The sequence below is a fragment of the Mytilus californianus genome, unplaced genomic scaffold (assembly GCF_021869535.1).
Source record: "Mytilus californianus isolate M0D057914Y unplaced genomic scaffold, xbMytCali1.0.p SCAF_72, whole genome shotgun sequence".
NCBI lineage: Eukaryota > Metazoa > Mollusca > Bivalvia > Mytilida > Mytilidae > Mytilus > Mytilus californianus.
Window position 1 is genome coordinate 287,579 of NW_026262726.1, and position 20,652 is coordinate 308,230.

Below are 20,652 nucleotides of genomic sequence, written 5' to 3' on the forward strand. Positions count from 1 at the left end.
AAAGACCTTCAATTGTTCTCTGAACAATTCATCAGAGAACAATTGGTTTTTAATTTATTTATGTATCTCTCTGTCCTGAGTGTTCTTGCGATTATTTGTACTGTATTTCTGTCACGTACTTTTGTCATTTAAGCGGTATCTTCAACATTGCCATATAAGTGGGAGGTTTGGCTAGCCAGAAAACCAGGTTCAACCCACCATTTTGTCTTCAAATGTCCGGTACCAAGTCAGGAATATGGCAGTTCCATTTCTATGTACTTTAGTATGTTGGCGTTTGTTTTTGAAGCAGTTCAGTGTTTCTCTTGTTCCGTTGTTTTCCTCTTATAGTTGATGTGTTTCCCTCGGTTTTGGTTTGTGAACCGGATTTGTTTTCACTCAATCGATTTATGACTATTGAACAGCGGTATAATTATGTTGCCTTTATTTATTGTTATTTGGGATTTAGACATATAGCTTATATATGCACGTGAAATCCTTTGGCTATTTAAAGGGTGGGGTTCCGTTATATTATATAAAGAAATTGTTGAGCCGTCAGTTCATCGAAGGTGCTCACAGTAATTTTAACGTACAATTTACCGTTTATTGTCAAATTTATTGATATAAATCATATAGAGTTTAAGTTCATTTACACATAATGATGCAAATTTCAAGAACAAGTAGCTGCGAGCAACAAACCCTATATTAGATTTTTATCTTAACTTAACGAAGGAATTTAGTAAGCAAATACTTAAAATTTGGACGAGCAGGCGAGGGATAATTTTAAAAACGATTAAACCACATGAAGTATTTAAATAAGGTAAGACACATCGAAATATACATAGAGAGTTATTTTTATTGTTTTGCTTTATTCATCTGAAAGTTTTGCCTTTTGATATTTCCAAGGTCACTTTCTTAAAAAGTGTTCATCCATGGAAATATTTCTAAAGAACGTAACACTATATTGGGTGAAGAAGAAACTGACTAAAACGGCTAATATTGTATTTTATTAAGGCGGGATCGTCCGGACTGAGAAATGACAATGTTGTTATAGAATGAACACCAAATATCCCATTTTCAACAAACAGCTTATTTGAGTCGTAATTCCATCATATAGAATATAGTATCGTATTCACGAAAATTCTACAAGAATATCTGAAGTCTATTTTTCTATTACATTTCTGTCATAGAGGGTATCCAAGAGGGTAAAAACGAATATCATCCACTCCTATATGTGCATCTACAAAATATTAACTGCATTTACTAAATTGATATCTTTTGTAATACTGAGCATGTTAACATAATTCAATAATGAAACTTAGAGAACAAATACACGGTAGGTATAGTTTCCGACTGAGATCATGGTTTTTCGAGTAATTTAATCGTGTTTTTTTCGAGTGTGACTATTTTTTTTCGAAAGACTATTATCAAAATATAATCAAACAGACTTCCCTTCTGGTAAGACGTGAAAAAAGATACTAAAACCTTACACAAAGATCATAAAAGGTAAAATGGAATTTTTGATAAAAACATGTTATCAACCCTATATAATTTTATTTTAAAACCGTTTAACTTGGCCTCACAATGATTTATTCCAAAATATAGATTAAAGCCATTTTTATACACGTACAAATGCAAATGTTAACGGAAATGCGTACATGGAATCTATATATACTTAGATATACAGACACTTTACAAACATTCTTGATTTTACATTGATCAGGACATTTTGGAGAGTAAAATCTTTTTTATATGTCCGTGTATTTTCGAGAGCAGTCCTTGTTTTTTCGAGTGCGTCCTTGCTTTATCGAGTGAAAAACAAAATTCCCATGGCTTAAAATGTAGTATGTCAGTGCATTTATGTTTAAAAAAAAATAATGAAAAGGTTCAAATAAAGAGGATTTCATGCAGTAAATATTTCGTGATGTAAACAATCTTTAAATAAGCTTTATTTTTCTTGTTTTACATGTGTCGTTTCGGGGCCTTTCATATCTGACTATGTTGTATGGGCTTTGATCATTGATAGTGGTCGAATGGTGACCTATAGTTGTTAATTTTTTTGGCATTTGGTCTCTTGTGGAGTGTTTTCTCATTTGCAATCATACCACATCTTCTTATTTTTCTTATTATCAGACAAGTTGGATTGAGACGTACGTACACATAGTTTGTAAAGCGGGTTAATTTGGGTTTTTTTAACAGAAAATAGATCATAAATGTTTCATTTTATATTTGTCCTGATGGTAATATGTTTTGTCGTTCTAAAAACGAAAATCAAGAACAATGCTCAAATGCTGTTACTGTGAAGAGGAGTTTGATCAAGCGTCTGCTATTGCCTGATCACACAGTCATAAGTCACCATTATAGGTTCCTTTCCATCAGAAATTACAAGTATAAAAAATGATAATGTATAATTATGCGGTGAACACATATCATATACAAATAAAATTGAGAATGGAAATGGGGAATGTGTCAAAGAGACAACAACCCGACCATAGAGCAGGTAACAGCCGAAGGCCACCAATGGCTCTTCAATGCAGCGAGAAACTCGCATGTATTCTTTTTATATTATTATTATGTTAAAAAAGATCGTATTAAAGCTTACATATTATTTATCTTGTTGATTTTTTTTAAATACATTGTATAATTCCCCGAGTTTATCATCAGCGCAGTAGTCAGTACTTTGGCACTGACACGATTTATAACAAACCAATCTTACATCGTTTACCTCCAAGGGTTAGGTGGTGACTTTGGTCCTCTTACGACCAACCGTAACACCTTTGGCAAAGTAGGACGTCTGTTTGGCTGTGCGCGATGTTCAAGTACGCAGCTACGTCCCTTCAGAGTGGAGCGTATAGAGAGAGTGCGCCGACGACGAGGTTCTAAAGACATTTTTAAAAGGATCCATCGATTTCTTATGTATTGTAACACTGCAGGGTTATGGTTAAATGTGTTCAGAACAGAAAGTTAACATTAAATTGAAAAGGTTTAAATTTGATCAACATAGTAATATGTTTTTTTTACTTTATAAGAATATATAATATGGTTCTTCTCTAAATTACAGTAACAAACTAGAAAAAAATCAGTTTTTAAGCCAAAGAATGTCTTCTTTCATATCTACATTTTCTTTAAAAAAAAACAGATCATTTGTTGAAAACCCGTACGTTTTAAAAGTTGCTCCCTAAAAAAAACCGCGGAATATATAAAACAGTGAATTGTAAGTGAACTACAAGGAAATACGTCGTTTGTGCTCAAAACATGTATAGCATTTAGAATAAAATGAACAGTCACGAATACATCTATTGTACTGGCGATCTGATCGCATGTCTATCACTCCTTACAAGTGGACCGATATACTCGAGAAAAAACACGATCTCAGCCGGACACTATTTGTTTTAATTTAACCGTTTAAGATATCATCTCATTGAAATGAAAAATGTATTTTACTTTTCTTAAACAAAAAACAAAATAGCGCTCGTTGCATTTAAAAATATTCCGTTAAATTAAAAGTGTTACGCTGTGAGTGAACATGATACAATATTAATTCTTTTTATCGTTACTAAATACAAGTAATGTAGGTTCAACAATACTGTTGTGGTTGAAATAAATAGTATAAAAACTGAAACGGTAAAAAATGGCGCATTCAGTATTATTAATATGTTAAAATTGTTATAATTTCAATTTCTAAGAGATCATATTTAGGAATTAAATTTTAAAAAGGATTCTTTTAAATATTAAGTGCGGTTTATATTTAATTTTCGGCAGATACACATTACATAATGTAATTCATTCTATGTTCTTGTTATATGTTCAGTGACAAATACTGCATTTTTATCGTCAATGCACACGCACAATTAGTCTTTAAATGTTTAAATAAAATTAAAAAGCAAATTTTGATGGAAGATGAAACACAAACAAAACTGGTCCAGAAATGTTTGTAATTATGGGGGATTTTCTTAAAAAAAACTTTACTGTTTCCTATCTAATAATAGGGAAGAATGAAACATCCTTTCAGTTTGCACGGAATGTTATCTGAGACTCGTATAAAAGCATTTGGCAGAGTACAATTGATTAATCATGAAGAATTATAAATGTACTAGATAACAATTGAAAAAATTATTTCTTAGGAATTTTTGGTCCTCAATGTTCTTCAACGTCGTACTTTATTTGGCCTTTCAACATTTTTTGATTCGAGCGTCAATGATAAGTCTTTTGTAATCGAAACGCGCGTCCGGCGCAAATATAAAATTTCAATCCTGGTATCTATGATGAGTTTATCTATAACACGCAATCTTTAAATGAAAAAATTATCAAATTAATATGAGCTTTTTTTACTTATTTATTGTTATGATAAAGTGGAAATATAAATCCTTTTATGAAGTTTCTGTATTTAATATTGCAATTCTCTCGTTCGTCGTGACACTTGACTCTCAATTTATGGATAAGTTAATTAAACTTTGTTGCTTATCACAAGTTTACATTAACCATTCAATCCGAGAAACCGGTACAACTATTCTCACAAAAAGCAGCTACTTTGCTGATGCTCAAATCATGTCTATCACTGGCAACAAAAGTGTCTCGAGTTTGGCAACCTATCAAAGAACTTCCGACACGGTAAAATTTCAAATGGGAAAAATGATTGATGCTACAATGAATGGTAGAGATGTTGATGCAAATTCCTTGCCTGCATCAAATCACCAACTTTCATTACGGCTAGATCCTCAACAATGGTGTCATCTTCACAAGTAACGCAAATGATACAGTTTAGAAATCAACACTCTGGTACATATATACACTTTACTGAGTTATTTAGCAACTTTGACACTGTTCAAAAATTGCCAGTATTCCATGGTTCCATTGGATCAACGGTTTATTGGAAACAAATCGGGAAATATGACATGGAAACCATTGCAACATTAAATAAATTCTTCAAAATTTTAAGTGTATTTCAAGTTTGCAAAAGTCCGAAGAACTGTTCATTCGTTTGAACTAATGTGAGTTCGCCTTATGAGCCTCTGCTTCATTATCTGGGAATGAATAGTTATTTGTATAGTCTCGGTAACATGTAGGTCCGTGTACATAGTTATTTCGTAGTGCATTTCTTTTAGAAAATAAATGAGAATAAAAAAAAATCCCAACTGCTCTTTCTTAATAATATTTTTACAGTGTGTTGTACTACTTTTGGGACAAATTATATCAAAATTATAGAAAACTTCATCGGCTCTAACTCAAAATATGGACAATTTCATGTTAAGGGGGTCTTGAAATCTTTTGACAGCTTCCAAAGTGCTAATTTTTAACCTTTTGTTGCTGGACCAAATCACTACTTTACTTTAAAATTCATGACCCAAATTTCTTTAAAGTGTAATTTCATTCCCCTACTTACTATTTGAGGCATAAAACATGAAGAAATACAAAATATCGACAGTGTCGTAGTTATTGCATTATAAAATGTAACGGTAACAAAAATACAGCAGATGAAAATTTTGATAATGAGTGTCTCTTCATTGATGCCCGAGTCCGTAATATTTGAAAATCCAAAACCTAATTTCAACATCGCAGAGTTTATAACACAAACAAAATTTAATCTATAATATGAGTCCATAATTATTTGTGACAGTATTGATAAGTAAACTAAAAGCAAAATAGTGCATCTTTTTTTCTAGAAAAAAATCTTGTAACTTATTAGATTATAGTGAAATGATAAGAATCTACATATTATTATTTGTAAAATAAATTTCTGATTAATTTTAAGCATAAAGGCAACAGCAGTATAAATATAATCGTCATAAATCGATTAAGGGAAAACAAATCCGGGTTACAAACTAAATCCGAGGGAAACATATCAACTATAAGAGAAAAACAACGGAACAACAGAATACTGAACTGCAACAACAACAAAAAACGCCAACAAACATTACTCGTTTTCGTGAAAATAGTTTTATTCAATAATGATTAAGGACTAAACAATTCTAGATGTAATAACTTTAGTTGTTTTTTTTTAAGATTTAACTTGAAAATTCCTATTTAAATATAAGGATAAGGAGATATGTTATGAATGCCAATGAGACAACTATCCACCAAGAGTTCAAATGAAGACGATGTAAACAATTATAGGCAATCGTACGGTCACAAACAATGAGAAAAATCCTTACCGTATAGTCTGCTGCATAAGGCACCGACATGAAAAATATGAAACAACTTTGAGACAGACATATTAAAAATGCGGATTAATTCTTATTTGCAATAAAATTGTATTTGATAAGTAGTTTGCAATTTTATTATTTTTTTATGAAAGTATATCAAAATTAGATAAAATTAATCAACGTTTGTCTTTTAGGGGATTGTTTCATTGTTAATAACATTGTGATGAGCACCTTTTTATACTAGGCGGTATCATTTTGAAAATTAAAGATTATTTTGCATAGTTTTAATATTTAATAATGTATTATGTTGTTTTCTTCAAAATCCGCAGAAAATTATTCATATAAAGTAAAAATTTGAGGACAAATACAAATTATATTAACTTGCACTTGTACAGTTGTAAGTTACACTATCATGATTGATTGAATGGCTTTAAAGTGGTCGAGTGTTATTAAGAGTTGATCGAGTACGGTTTAAACTTTTGGTGGCGTATGGTTCAAACGATGAAAACAGATTAAGAATGAAATAAGCACAGGGCGTGAAAGAGTTTAGACTGTTTCGTCCTGGTCGAGTCAGACTTCTAGGTACGGTCCAGGTTAGTGACGGGTACAAATCAGTACAGTCGAGAATAGTTAAGATGGAAGTCAAAAAATTTTCTGTAAAATGTTGACTTATTCATCATGGTCGAGTAGAATTGAGTATATTCAAACTTCATCTATGTTTAGTGGAATTTAGCATTAGTTTCATAACATTTGGTTGAGGCAAACTACACGGACGTACATACGGGCAAGGGTATCACTTAGTGTCCCCTTGGCTGATGCGATATAGCATAAAAATAAATATTTAAGAAAAACCAACTGTCCGGGAATAAACAGAAACGGAAGAGAATGAAAACTTTTTACAAAAATAATTTACTATTTGATATTCCGCTTTCTTTTCAGAATATGATGAAACCACATTATTATAGATCACAACCATTATAAGAAAACTCAAGATTCAATTATCTACAAAAGGGAAAAGGGTCATCTGAATCCAGACCAATCATCCATAATTTTGTATAAAGAAACAAAAGTACCCTGATTGATAAAGAAGATGGCAAGTGCACCTCTGTCACCGGAGGAGGAAAATTATGTGAGGATGAGCTTGCTACTTACTGGGATTTCTCCACGTGGTGTAAGAGCATTGTTCGTGAATTTGTCCCATCATGCCTTGGTGCCTCAATAAAGCAAGAGTTCAAAACACTAAGTGATCTTAAGATAAAAAAGATAATAAACCCATTCCAGTGGAATCACCTTCATCCGAGAACTCCTGGTAAGTTTACAGATTCTTGTTATTTTTGTCAATGTAACGTTATTTAAACATCTGTCATACAGGTGGTAATTTTATCTAGCTATACAATCAGGTTAAACCCGCAATTTGCTTCGGAAAATGCCATTTTACGAACATCCCCTTTACGAATTTACCTTGGAGTTCGGTATTTTTGTTAATATTTTTTTGTATACATAAGTCATCTCTGGACTTCTTTCGCCCCGGCGTTATAACATTAGCACTTGGAAGACCCAGCAGTATAACGTTGAGTTAAATCTCTTAATTGAACACATAAAATAAAACACTAACGGATTCATGAATTGCTATCACATTAATTTTACAAATAGGCAGACTTCCTATTTTGTTTTTATTATATATAAGGTTATATGTTTGGCTTTTGGTCACAAACGTCTTATATGTATGTATTCTAAATGCGTTGTTTTTGCACTGATTGGTTGATTGACCATTGATTTATGCTGCGTTAAAAACCGGCAATATTTCGACTATAGCATTCAGTATATAACAGTTACATAAAGAGAGACGAAGGATACCAAAGAGACATTCAATCCCATAAGTCGCAAACAAACTAACAACGCGATGGCTTGGTAAATCATTTTGATGTTAACGGAAAATCTATAAAACCTCTTCTGAACAATCTAACAACGGTCTTTAATGCATACGAACACATAGCATTATCTTTCATTTACATATTTCTAAATTTGCAGGTGTTCCTGATTCAAAAACATTTGACCTCACTTTGATGATAACTTTACTTAGAAATCTGACTACAATGATGGCTCCTAATGCTGGGTATGAAAAATTACCAGCAGCTACGGAGACCACACCAGGTGCTGATTTGGCAAGAATAAAGTATTACAGGAACTACTTGGCTCATTTGGATGATAGTAAAATAGACACAACATTCTTCAGTACTGCCTGGACTGATATAACTGGTGTATGTAAAGTTTCATTTTCTTTAAGGTCCGTCTGACGTCACGCAGTCGAGAACTTGTTCATGCTTAAAACAAAAACATTCTCTTAACTCACCGTACGATATGGGTTTTTTCATCGTTGAAGGCCGTACGGTTGCCTATGATTGCTTACATCAACTTCATTAAAACTTTGGTGGATAGTTGTCTCATTGGCATTCATACCACATCTGCTTATTTTTATATAACTCTTGTGACTAAAATTAAGTATAAAGGTAAAATCGCCAAACTTTCAATTACAAAATTCTAAATTGTACCATATCATTGAATGTGTATGCAGTAGTAATCCTTAAAATGAAAACAAAAACAGAAATGATGACCCCAAACTTTCAAACATGGCTGTCGCTTTAAATTGTATTAGGTGTTTCCGAGGCTAATCTAAAATATCAATGGTATATATAAATAACGAAGAGTTTTATTGAACATACTAAGTATGCAATTTCAAAAAAATATATACATTTATCACTAAATACATGATAAAGAAATATGTATTTGAACTGTCGTTTTTTGGTATATATATATATTGCACAATTGTATATTCTTTGAAAAAGGCACCAGTGTTACATGTATCTCCTCTTCTTATAGAGATTTCCAATAAAATGATATTACTAGACATAACCAACATGTTTAAACCTATCTCGGCTTATTGTGTTGAAGCATGACGGAAGGAAGCATAAACTGAATAAAGAGTTTGTTCGTTGAGTACACATATTTTTTTGGAATCAAATCAATTTTAAAATTAACCCGATCTACTTTTTTAAAGCTTTTCATATTTTGTAATTAAATACAGGATTATTTTATTGACAAAACCTTTTTAGGGAATAATTAATCCAGATACGTAAAATCAAATGCACCTTCTTTAATGGGCTTTTTATTTCACCCATATATCTAGTTCTTCTCAAAAGGGAGATTAAGGTTTAAAAAATGAGTTCTAAGCGAGATGATATTCTAATTTTTGATTTATAAATCATAAGGTTAAACCAGGCGTTTCAAACAGACCCATAAGTAAAATGTGTACTCGACTTGTTTCTTTTTTATATTTCTATAACTAATTTCAAGACACTTTTTTAAGACGTAAAAAAATAGATCATCGATGCATTTACCAGATAGTACTTTGTCATCTTTTCGTAGAATTTTATAAAAATGTGTTTATGATAATGCATCTTCAAGAAAAAAATTATTATACTTTAAAAAATCAGGGGTTATTTTATTTCTTGTTTCTAATTATGATGATGCATGGGTTCAAAGAAGAGTCTGTGTGCATTATGTAACGTCATTGTTTATAAATTGTTTTTTATGAACTGTTTGACGTTTTAATTAGACAAATATTCCATTGCAGTTTTGTTCAGTAGGACCCTTTTACTTTTATTTCCAACTTATTCTATGAGGGGAATGTTATATTTTCTGGTGTGTGTATTCGTCCGTTCATCAGTTCTTCACCACATTAAAGATATAAAAAATGATATACCAAATTAGAATATGACTCTTTTTCAATGAACATGGAAATGTGATACTAGGAGGGGGGACGATGTCTTATGGACACGTATTCTTGTTTCGCCATTTGAGAAAAGACTTTCCGTTTGTTTTTTATTTTCCTTGGAGTTCGGTATTTTTTATCTTACTTTTATTATTGATACTACTTTAGTCTAAGAAACATAACGTATGGCGTTTCCGTCGTTAAGTTTTTGTTAGTTGCTCTTGAACTTTATATCGATTTTATGAGTTAATCCCTTTTCAGCTAATTTTAATAGTTTGTTCTTCTGTTGTGCTGTTCAACCACTGTCCAGGGTTAGGGGGATCGCGCCCGCAAACATGTTTAACCCTTCCCATATTTTGTATGTGCCTATCCCAAATCAGGTGACTGTTCTTAAGTGGGTGCTGTTTGTTGCTGTATATCATATTTGTTTTTATTGTATTGTACAAAAACCAGGCTGTTAGTTTTCTCGTCTGATTTTTTTTACATTATTATTAAGAGACCTTTAATAGGTGTAATACCACCATTGTTTTTCTCTTACTGTACTAGTCTTTGCTTAATCTGCATTTTTAAAAAAAATGTGCAGAATTTATCTTTGTTTCAAGTAAAGAAACACTTGGCATGAGTAAAGTTTTATCCTGTCCAGTACTACAAACACAATTTTATACAATATTCCATTGCATAAGATAATAACCATCACTGGAAGTTAACCAATCAAATGTGTTTTGCTGTGTACAAGCTTAATAACCATGTAACCTGACGTTTCCACAATTTTCTATAGAAACACCAAATAAAAATAGAATGGTGCTGTGAATCACCCAAGATATTTGTTAATGACTCAGAATTTTTTTACTGCAACGAAATGTAGGATTAATTTCCTACAACTGTCAAATGCAACCGGATGTGACGTACTATTATTTGGTGGTATTACACCTTTATAGCTTACTATGCGGTATGAGTTTTGTTCATTCGAATATTCAATATGTACAGCTCTTATCATTTGACAAATGTATTTACATTTGTCAAGCTTATCTACAACGGGTTGAAGTGAAATAATTGCCGATAGGAAACCACTCCAACGATAGTTAACTGAGGAGGAGGTTTAGGACAGTCCTCCGCCAAATCATACATGATTTAACACTCGGTTTTTCTTGAAAGTTTGCGTCATGTCACACATCTGAATTATGGGGGAGATCAAGCGTTCCCTCCAACAATCCAGATTCATACAGACCTAATCAATCGTATCCTTTTTCACTCTCTGTGATGATCTACTGTGGATTCACTATTATTTGTACACTACATTTATATTTTTTATATTCAAGAGTCTATTCTAAATTGAGGTAAATTATATGGCCTTCCAAATACCGTTTCGATTCCTAACATCACTGAAAAGACATTAATTGTTGAAATCCGGATATGATGTACCAATTTGTGCACTTCATGTTTGCGTTATGCCATCTTTTCCGCAAATTTATTGTTTTCTGTTTGGTTTTAATTTATCATTTAAGATCCATTTTGTTACATCTGATGATCCGTTTATTTGGCAATCGCCATGGCAGTCAGCAGGGTTTAAGAACATCCGTTGTTCGACCTGCTAGTCAGATGCGTTTTGGTAAAATATACTTTTTCAAATTTTTCATCTTTGAAAAATGTTGTTTGTGCTGTATTTAGACCCCTCTACCAAGACATTTGTTTTGCAGGCACACGAATAAAAATTGCGGTTTTTATCCAACGCAATCATAGGTTTGAACGTTGTTTTCAATTTAGATTTGTTTATATTTTTTCGTTTGGGCTTGTATTCTATTTGCCTTCTGGTTTATATAATCCGTTCATCCTATTTCGACTCTTCAAATTTCAAGAGTATATCCTAAATTGAGGTAAATTATATGGCCTTCCAAATACCGTTTCGATTCCTAACATCACTGAAGAGACATTAATTGTCGAAATCCGGATAAGGTGTACCAATTTGTGCACCTCATGTTTGCGGTATACCATCTTTTCCGCAAGTTTATTGTTTTTTTTTCTGTTTGGTATTAAATTAATAATAAAGATCCATTTTGTTACATCTTGTGATCCGTTTATTTGGCAAACACCATTGGCAGTCAGCATGGTTTAAGAACATCCGTTCTTCGACCTGTTAATCAAATGCGTTTTGTTTAAATATACTTTTTCACTTTTTTGATCTTTTGGAAAATGTTGTTTTATATATATATATGATTCGTCTAAACAACAGCCCAACAATGTTAGATCTGTAAATTTGCGGAAGCAAATTTCTTGTTCTTCCCTGGCCGGGATACGAACTTCGTCTAAACAAAAGCCCAACAATGTTAGATCTGTAAATTTGCGGAAGCAAATATTCAGTTCTTCCCTGGCCGGGATACGGACTCATGTTATATATACAGAATGTATTTTCAGCCTTGTGTCACCATCACTGCTGGTGATCCGATAGATGAAATCTGTTGTAGAGTCGGCACTGGTTCAGACGTACTTTATATTTATTTAAGAACATTTGTTGTTCGACCTGTTAGTCAAATGCGTTTTGTTGAAATATACTTTTTCACTTTTTTGGTCTTTTAGAAAATGTTGTTTGTGCTGTATTTAGGCCCCTCTAACAAGAAATTTGTTTTGCATGCACACGTATAAAAATTGCGGTTTTTCTCCAACGCAATCATAGGTTTGAACGTTGGTTTCAATTTAGACTTTTCAAGTTACTGCTTTGAGTTCGTTTTGGTCAGTAGATTTGTACATATGTATGACACTACACATGATAGCGAAGAATAAACAAAATAAAAATTATTTGGAATTTTGGATGAGTTATGAATTGATCAAGCTAAAAAATAAATAGATGGTAATCTTTTTCAGAAAGGCTGGCTAATGCTTTTTGGGTGTCATCATAAGTTTGAATACTTCCTCTTTTGTTGTGCATGATGTAAGACCGTTGTAGACATAGCAGTTTTTTGTCACAAAGTTTGTTACGTGACTACAAAACTTTTCATGACGGCAGGTTTCGCACTTTGTTTAAAAACATGAATTCTTTTTCAGTACTCGACACTGTTCTCGTTAAAATTGTTGTCTTTATACCGTAGAAAACTTGAAAAATTTTTATGGTCTTTTTTTAAGAGTGAAACATGTGTTAAACGTAAGAATTTTAACAAGAGATCATTAAATATGTTGGGCCTGTTAGTAGGACACTGTTAAGGGAATAAACTCATCATCAGACTCGAGTTTTGTCTGCAAAAGACTTATCAGTGACTATGGAATAATAAAACTGGTAAAAAGATTCAATGAAAAACAAAGTTGAAGAACATTTGGAACACAGAATTCAGAAAGGTTTGGTCAAAAACATCAAAGGTAATATATTTGGGGAATTATAGGTTTCATAACAAGTGAGAATGGGATATCGCTTGATATCAACTGGAGTTATTTAATTTTAATATATTTAAATTAAATAATGAGAGTTGATATCAAGCAATATCTCATTATCACAAGTTGTGCAACCTATTTCTCTTATGATCAACACTCTTGTTGTGTTTGATTAAAAATACTGCGAATCGTTGATCAAGTCTTTTGCACATTCCAGTATGACGTCATATGTCCTTTTCCGGTGTAAAACTTTAACATCAGACATTTTAAGACTTTTTGTACGCTTCAGAATGTAATAAAATTGGTAAGAAAGAAGATAGTCTGGTGTGATTGAGTGTGAGTGTTTTGTATATTTATTGATGAAAACACATATGTCCGTTGCCATGGACGAAATGTACATCGTCGTAACCTTTGAAAGTCATTAATGACCTAACGAATAGAAAATAGGAATGCTGAAGTATCGTCTTATGATGCTGGGTAAGCCAATCAGATTAACACAGATATTCGAATCACTTTTTCGTATCACACTCCATGCAGTGTGATACAAGAAATATCTATTCATGCAAGAAATAGATAACAGGCCACAACCATACGAGAATAGAAATTCTATTTATGTTAAATAATTCAATGTTAATTTATGATAATGATCATATCAACAAAATACCTATCAATGACGCTTAAATAAACAAAAAAGTAAAAAGCCAAATACAGTATAGAGTTGAGGATCATTGAGGACAAACCAAAATCCAAAAGGCTTTGCCGAAATCAGCTTAGTGAGACCTCGTTTCATTTGGCGTACGAATTGAACACAATCTGATCTAATCGTTTCGTTTTAGGGTGATATAGACACCAATATCGGTTAAAACACTTTATTTCTGTTCAACAAAGGAGCGAGCTTTGCGTGTTTTTTTGTCAAGATTTATACTCATAAATGTGAAAATATGTTCCCGTTTTTTCCAAGTTTCTACTAAAGCTGAGGTCTAATGTATTGGCGCAATGAGGAGCTTACTGCGTGTTGCTCGACAACGTTTGTCTTGAATTCCGAACTGTAAAGGTGCTATCAATTTTCTTTTTGAGTTTCTCACAATTTTGTTGTACATTTGATCCGCCGGTTGTCTTACTTGTTTGTACATGGTTGGGACATGGATGGTAGGCAAACTGTTGGTTATATTTAGGTATAATGCGAGAGGATTGTGCTGATTGTTCTAGTTTCAAGTGAAGGGAATATAGAGATCTGTGTGGTCCAAAGCGGAAATCAAGGACGATGTGTACCCTTTAAGGTCACTACTATTTATGAGTACAATTTGGCAATATTATTCACCCGATGGAATGGTTCCTTGAGATTCTTTCAATAGTTATTGTGAAGATGGAATAATGGATATATCTGCTAAAAAACTTTATATAACTGTCACATTATATTATTTATTTACAATAATACTTTTTGCTAAAATGCGAATTTTAATATAAAAAAAAATCATATTTCCCAGTTCCCATCATTTCATTTCAGGCCATTGATAGATTAGGAGGATGTACAATGAAAGACGAATGCGATCAGCTGAAAAACAAGCCTCTCGATCAATCAAGCAAAGAAATCATACGGTGTGATGATGAAATAAAAGCATTGAAAGATTGATTGAAAAGTTTGACGGAGGATACAGTTAAATGGAATGTTAGAGGTAAACAGTTTGAATATCAAACTTGTAAAAAAATGAAAACAACCCATGCGTCCGTCAAAGTAAAATTACAAAAATATCGAACTCCAAGGAAAATTCTAAACAGAAAGTCCTTTCCCAAATGGCTAAACCAAAAGGTAATTCACATCATATTCCTAACTTGGAACATACATTTCCTTATGTAAAAGATGGTGGATTAAGCATAGTTTCATAGCTTGCTTAACCTCTCACTTGTATGACAGTCGAATTGAACTCCATTATGTTGACAACAATGTGTGAGCAAAACAAACAGTTTTAATAGGTAAAAATGTCAAAATTGGGGTGCTTTTCTGGATTTACTTTCATTAGGAACGTTCAAAGCTTAATATGTGAAAACCAAGCCCTGTAAAGTAACTATAATGTTCAGAACATGAGAGAAGCTAAAGTCAGATTAATAAGATAGGATCTTGAAGGTTAAAACTAAAAGTAAGTGTCTATTGTTGAAATGAGTTCTTTAACTTGAGGATATATGACTGTTCCATTGAAATCTCACAGGTTAACTAAGTATGTGGGAATTTGAAAGGCGGGCTAATTTTAACTCGACATGTTGGATGTTGGTACCTGGAAGGTTGTGCGTTATTATGAAACGCTGGAATGTGTGAGGTTAAAATTTATAATTTCAGTTATAAAACATAGACAAGTTGTGACGGCTAAATATTTTTTTTTTTACTTGTAAAATGAGATGTTAGATAAACCTCAATGAGATAGGTGGGTTTCCATACAGTATGACATGATACATCAAGTTCTAAATAGTTACGAATTTTTAAAGAGTTCTGAGGCTTTTAGGTCAGATTATAATGGTAAATTATTTGAAAGGATCATAAGAATAAAAGGTTGAAATGTTATTCATGAAAGAATTGGAAATACGTTTGAGATTTCTAATATGCAACTATGTACATGAACTGTATATAACGTTCTAAATTCATTATCATTAACTTTTAACTTTGTCACCGTGTTCACGATTTAGATATTTTAGATGCATTAATATTTAAACCTTTTTAAATAGTGCTTTTAATACACAAGTAGTAGGACGAGAAAATATTTTTTGAAGAAGTAGTTCCTAATGAAGACAACTGAGAGACTTGGAAATGCTTTAAATCAGTGTTATATAGCATATTTTATTGTATGGTTCAAAATACAGCATAAAAAACGTTTTTGTAGTATATGGATTGGTTTATATTTCAGCTCAGATTAACAAAATACTGGAAAAATGGAAGGAGAGAGATCAGGTGTTTGTTAACACAAGAGCTGCAACTCAAGTACTGAAGTATTTAAAAGAGAACAGCTGTGTTACTATAACGGCTAGTTCCGGTGTTGGGAAAACGGTAACTCTCCAATATGTTGCTTTACAAATGGGTGCAGATGGATTCGACATACTTTTAGTAACAGATCCAGGGGACATTGTCCAGTTTCACAATCCAAATAAGAAGACATTGTTTGTAATTGATGATTTATGTGGAAATTTTTCTTTAAACCTGTCTGATCTAAAAATTTGGGAACCCGTTATTGAGCGTATTAAAGACCTTCTTGATAATAAAAAAATAAAAATAATTGTAGCATGTAGATTACAAGTGTACCAAGATGAAAAATTTGAAACATTATCAGTTTTTACGTCATGTGTGTGTAACTTGTTGTCAGAAAATATGTGCTTATCAAAAGCTGAAAAGCAATCGATTGCCGAGCTTTATCTTGATGAAAAAGCCTCTCAAATTACAGATTTTTATGATCTTTATGATTGTTTCCCACTCTTATGTAAATTATATCATGAAAACCCGGCGGTTGATATTAAATATTTTTTCCAGAATCCTTTTTCAGTTTATGAAGAACAGGTTGAACAGCTACAAACGAAGGGATTTTTGGGTAAATACTGTGCCTTAGCTTTATGTATCGTTTTCGATAACAAAGTGAATGAAGAAATATTTACGGAAGAGATTGATGAAGAAACAAGAAGCATAATTGAGAACACTTGTGAAGCTTGTAAACTTGACAGAGGAACATCAAGACTTATTTTAAAAGATGAACTTGATTCGCTTTTATTTACATTCTTAAAGAAGGAGGAAAAAGTGAATGAAACGACAGAAAACAATACACTCACAACAGGAACACAAAACTTCTATACTACTATACATGAAAAACTTTTCGACATTCTAGCTCACTTTTTTGGACAGAAAATTATTTATTGCTTGATTAAAAATGCACAAAGCCGTTTGATCCGTGAAAGATTTTTGTTGAACAGGAAAGATAAGCCAGCTGAAGGACGCCTCCGGGTGCGGGAATTTCTCGCTACATTGAAGACCTGTTGGTGACCTTCTGCTGTTGTCTGTTCTATAGTCGGGTTGTTGTCTCTTTGACACATTCCCCATTTCCATTCTCAATTTTATAGATCAGTTAATTACTTTTGTGCCAACCAAGTATCATCAACTATACATGCAGAGAATTATTGATGACTGGTCAAAGGGGAAGTTACAAGATGTTTTTAATAACATAAACATGAAGATAAGGCAGTTCAGACTGAAATTCCTTTATTATCTTAATACATTTGATCTATGTTACCAGCACAAACTAGTAAATACATGTGATATTGATGAAAATAAAGCTAGGAAGAGTTGGAATAAAATAGATATTTGTGACACTGTCATGATACATTGTTGTTCGATTGGAGACATTCAAATGGTCAAGTGGTGTTGTAATCATGATATTGATATTAATCAATGTGGATCTTATGGAAGGTCACCTTTAATTATGGCTTGTAAACATGGTCATCCAGAAATAGCACGAATGTTGATAGACAAAGGAGCAGATTATGATAAATGTAACACGGTTGGTGAGTCACCTGTTTTGATTGTTTGCATTAGTCGTTATAAAGAAATAGTTAGAATGTTGTTACAGGAAGGTGCAGACTATGATAAATATGATAGTTTACATCATAAAAAACCTTTATTTATTGCATGCAAACAAGGTTATACAGAAATAGTAATGATGTTAATCGACAAAATTGTAGAAAATAATAAATCTAAATACTGTGCGTTGGCATTATGTGTTGTATTCAATAACAAGGTGTATGAAGAAATATTGACTAAAGAGATTAACGAAGAAACAAAAAATCATTATTGAGAACACTTACAAGGCATGTAAATTGGTCAGAGGGACATCACGACTTATTTTAAAGGAATCGTTTGATTCACTATTGAATATGTTTTCTCGAAAGTAACTGACCCATGTTATACCAATAATACAGAAAATATTGTTTTGAGCTTTTATAGAACAACAGATGATTATAACATAAATGGTACTAATTTCGTTAATATATTTGAATTTCTTGTTTACTACTTTGGACAAAAAATAGTTCATTGCTTAAACCAGAATGCTGACAGTCATTTGATCAAGACACGATTTTTATTCGAAAGAAAAGACGACATAGATTGTGACTACCGAGTATCATGAAATGTACATACAGAGAATAACTGAAGACTGGTCAAAGGGAAAATTACAAGTTGTATTTAAAAATATCAATATCACGATACATCAGTTTAGACAGAAACTCCTATATTATTTGAAAAAATTGGATAAATCTTACCAGAAGCAACTAGCGCATACTTGTGAGGATAAAACATTATGGACTATGAGTGATGTTTATATGGGTGTTGCATTTGACACTGTCATGCAACATTGTTGTTTCATAGGAGATATTGCATTGTTTAAATGTTGTTGCAATTTTGGTGTCGACATTAAGCGATGTAATAATTATGGTCAATCACCTCTAATGATGGCCTCTACATGTGGTTTTACAGAAATAGTGAGGAAGTTGTTAGAAAAAGGAGCAGATTTTGATAAATGTGACAATCTCGGGAATTCACCTTTAATGGCTGCTACTGGACATGGGTATGCAGAAATAGTACGGATGTTGATAGACAACGGAGATGATTTTTACAAATGGTGCAGTACTGGTGAGTCACATGTGATGATGAGTTGTAGAGGTGGTCATACAGAACTAGTAAGAATGTTGTTAAAAAAAGGATCAGATTATAATAAATGTGACAAATTCGGTCAGTCACCTGTAATGATTGCTGCTGGACTTGGTCATACAGAAATAGTACGAATGTTGTTAAACAAAGATACATATTATGATAAGTGTGACATATATGGCCAGTCATCAGTTATGTTAGCGAGTATGTATGGACAAAATGAAATAGTGAAGATGTTGTGTGAAAAGGGAGTAGATTGTAATAAATGTGATAATATGGGAAATTCTATTTTAATGAAGGCTTCTGGGTATGGTCATGCAGAAATAGTGAAAATATTACTAGACAAAGGAGCAGATTGCAATAAATGTGAAAAGTGGGATCAGTCGTCTATAATGATTGCATGTGAAAAGGGTCAGTCAGACATAGCCAGGATGCTTTTGGATAGAGGAGGAGATTTTAATAAATGTGGGAGTTGGGGTCAATCACCTGTGATGATGGCTTTTAGAAATGGACATATAACAATAGTTAAAATGTTGATAGACAAAGGAGTAGTTTATAGAAAATGTAACAATTTAGGTCAGTCCCCTATCATGAATGCTGCTATATTCGGTCATGCAGAAATAGTTAGAATGTTGTTAGACAAAGGTGCAGATTTTGATGATGGAAATCCATCTGTTATGATTAGTTGTTGCTTTGGACACAAAGAAATAGGAAGATTTTTGCTAGAAATTGGAGCAGATGAAACTAAGCGTAACAATATTGATAAGTCACCTGTCATGATAGCTTGTGAATATGGCAAAAAAGAAATACTAAAGATGTTAATAGACATAGAAGGCGACTATGATAAATGTGAGAGTCGGGATCAATCACTTTTGCTGATGTCCTGTTTATATGGACATATACAATTAGTAAGGATGTTGTTAGAAAACGGATCAGATTATAATAAATGTGACATCTGGGGTCAGTCACCTTTATTAATGGCTAGTAGATATGGACATACAGAAATAGTCAGGATGTTGCTGGAAATAGGATCAGATTATAATAAATGTGATATTTATGGACATACACTTGTAATGATGGCTTTTAGAATGAATCGTGCACAGATAGTAAGAATGTTGGTAGACACAGGCGCAGATTATACTGCATGTGACATTGGTTGTGAGTACCCTCTTTCATTGGCTTGTGAAATTGGTCAAAAAGAAATATTGAAGATGTTATTAGATAGAGGAGAAGATTGTAATAAATGTGTCGGCTTTCAAATGTCACCAATAATGATGGCATGTACAAAAGGACATACAGAAATAGTAAAAATGTTGTTAGACAATGGAGCAGATTTAAATAAATGTGACTTTTTTGGAGATATACCTGTTATGAAGGCTTGTAAAGACGGTCATATAGAAATAGTAAGAATGTTGATAGAAAAAGGAGCGGATTATAATATGTGTGGGAGTTGTGGAGAGTCTCTTTTTAAGATTGCTTGTGAATTTGGTCATACCGGCAAAGTTCAACTGTTGTTGGGCAAAGGAGCAGATCATAATAAATGTGACATGTTTGGTGAATCACCACTAGCGGTTGCTTCTAAAAGGGGTCACCATGACATAGTGTCTATAATAAATGAGTTGTAGGATATACAGTTATATACACACGAAACTAAACATTACGAACTAAAATGAATACAGATAAAATATCGTGTCAATTGATATTTAGGGAGATATTTTTTTTAT

At 32.6% G+C, this 20,652-nt stretch overlaps 1 long non-coding RNA gene across 1 annotated transcript; it reads left to right on the forward strand.

The window, feature by feature from the left end:
- Positions 1–8,223: 8,223 nt before the first annotated feature.
- LOC127710351 (uncharacterized) lies at positions 8,224–16,736 on the forward strand. Its single transcript, XR_007986148.1, has 3 exons — positions 8,224–8,380; positions 14,759–14,927; positions 16,149–16,736. It is a non-coding gene; the product is annotated as an uncharacterized LOC127710351 (long non-coding RNA).
- The last annotated feature ends 3,916 nt before the right edge of the window (positions 16,737–20,652 follow it).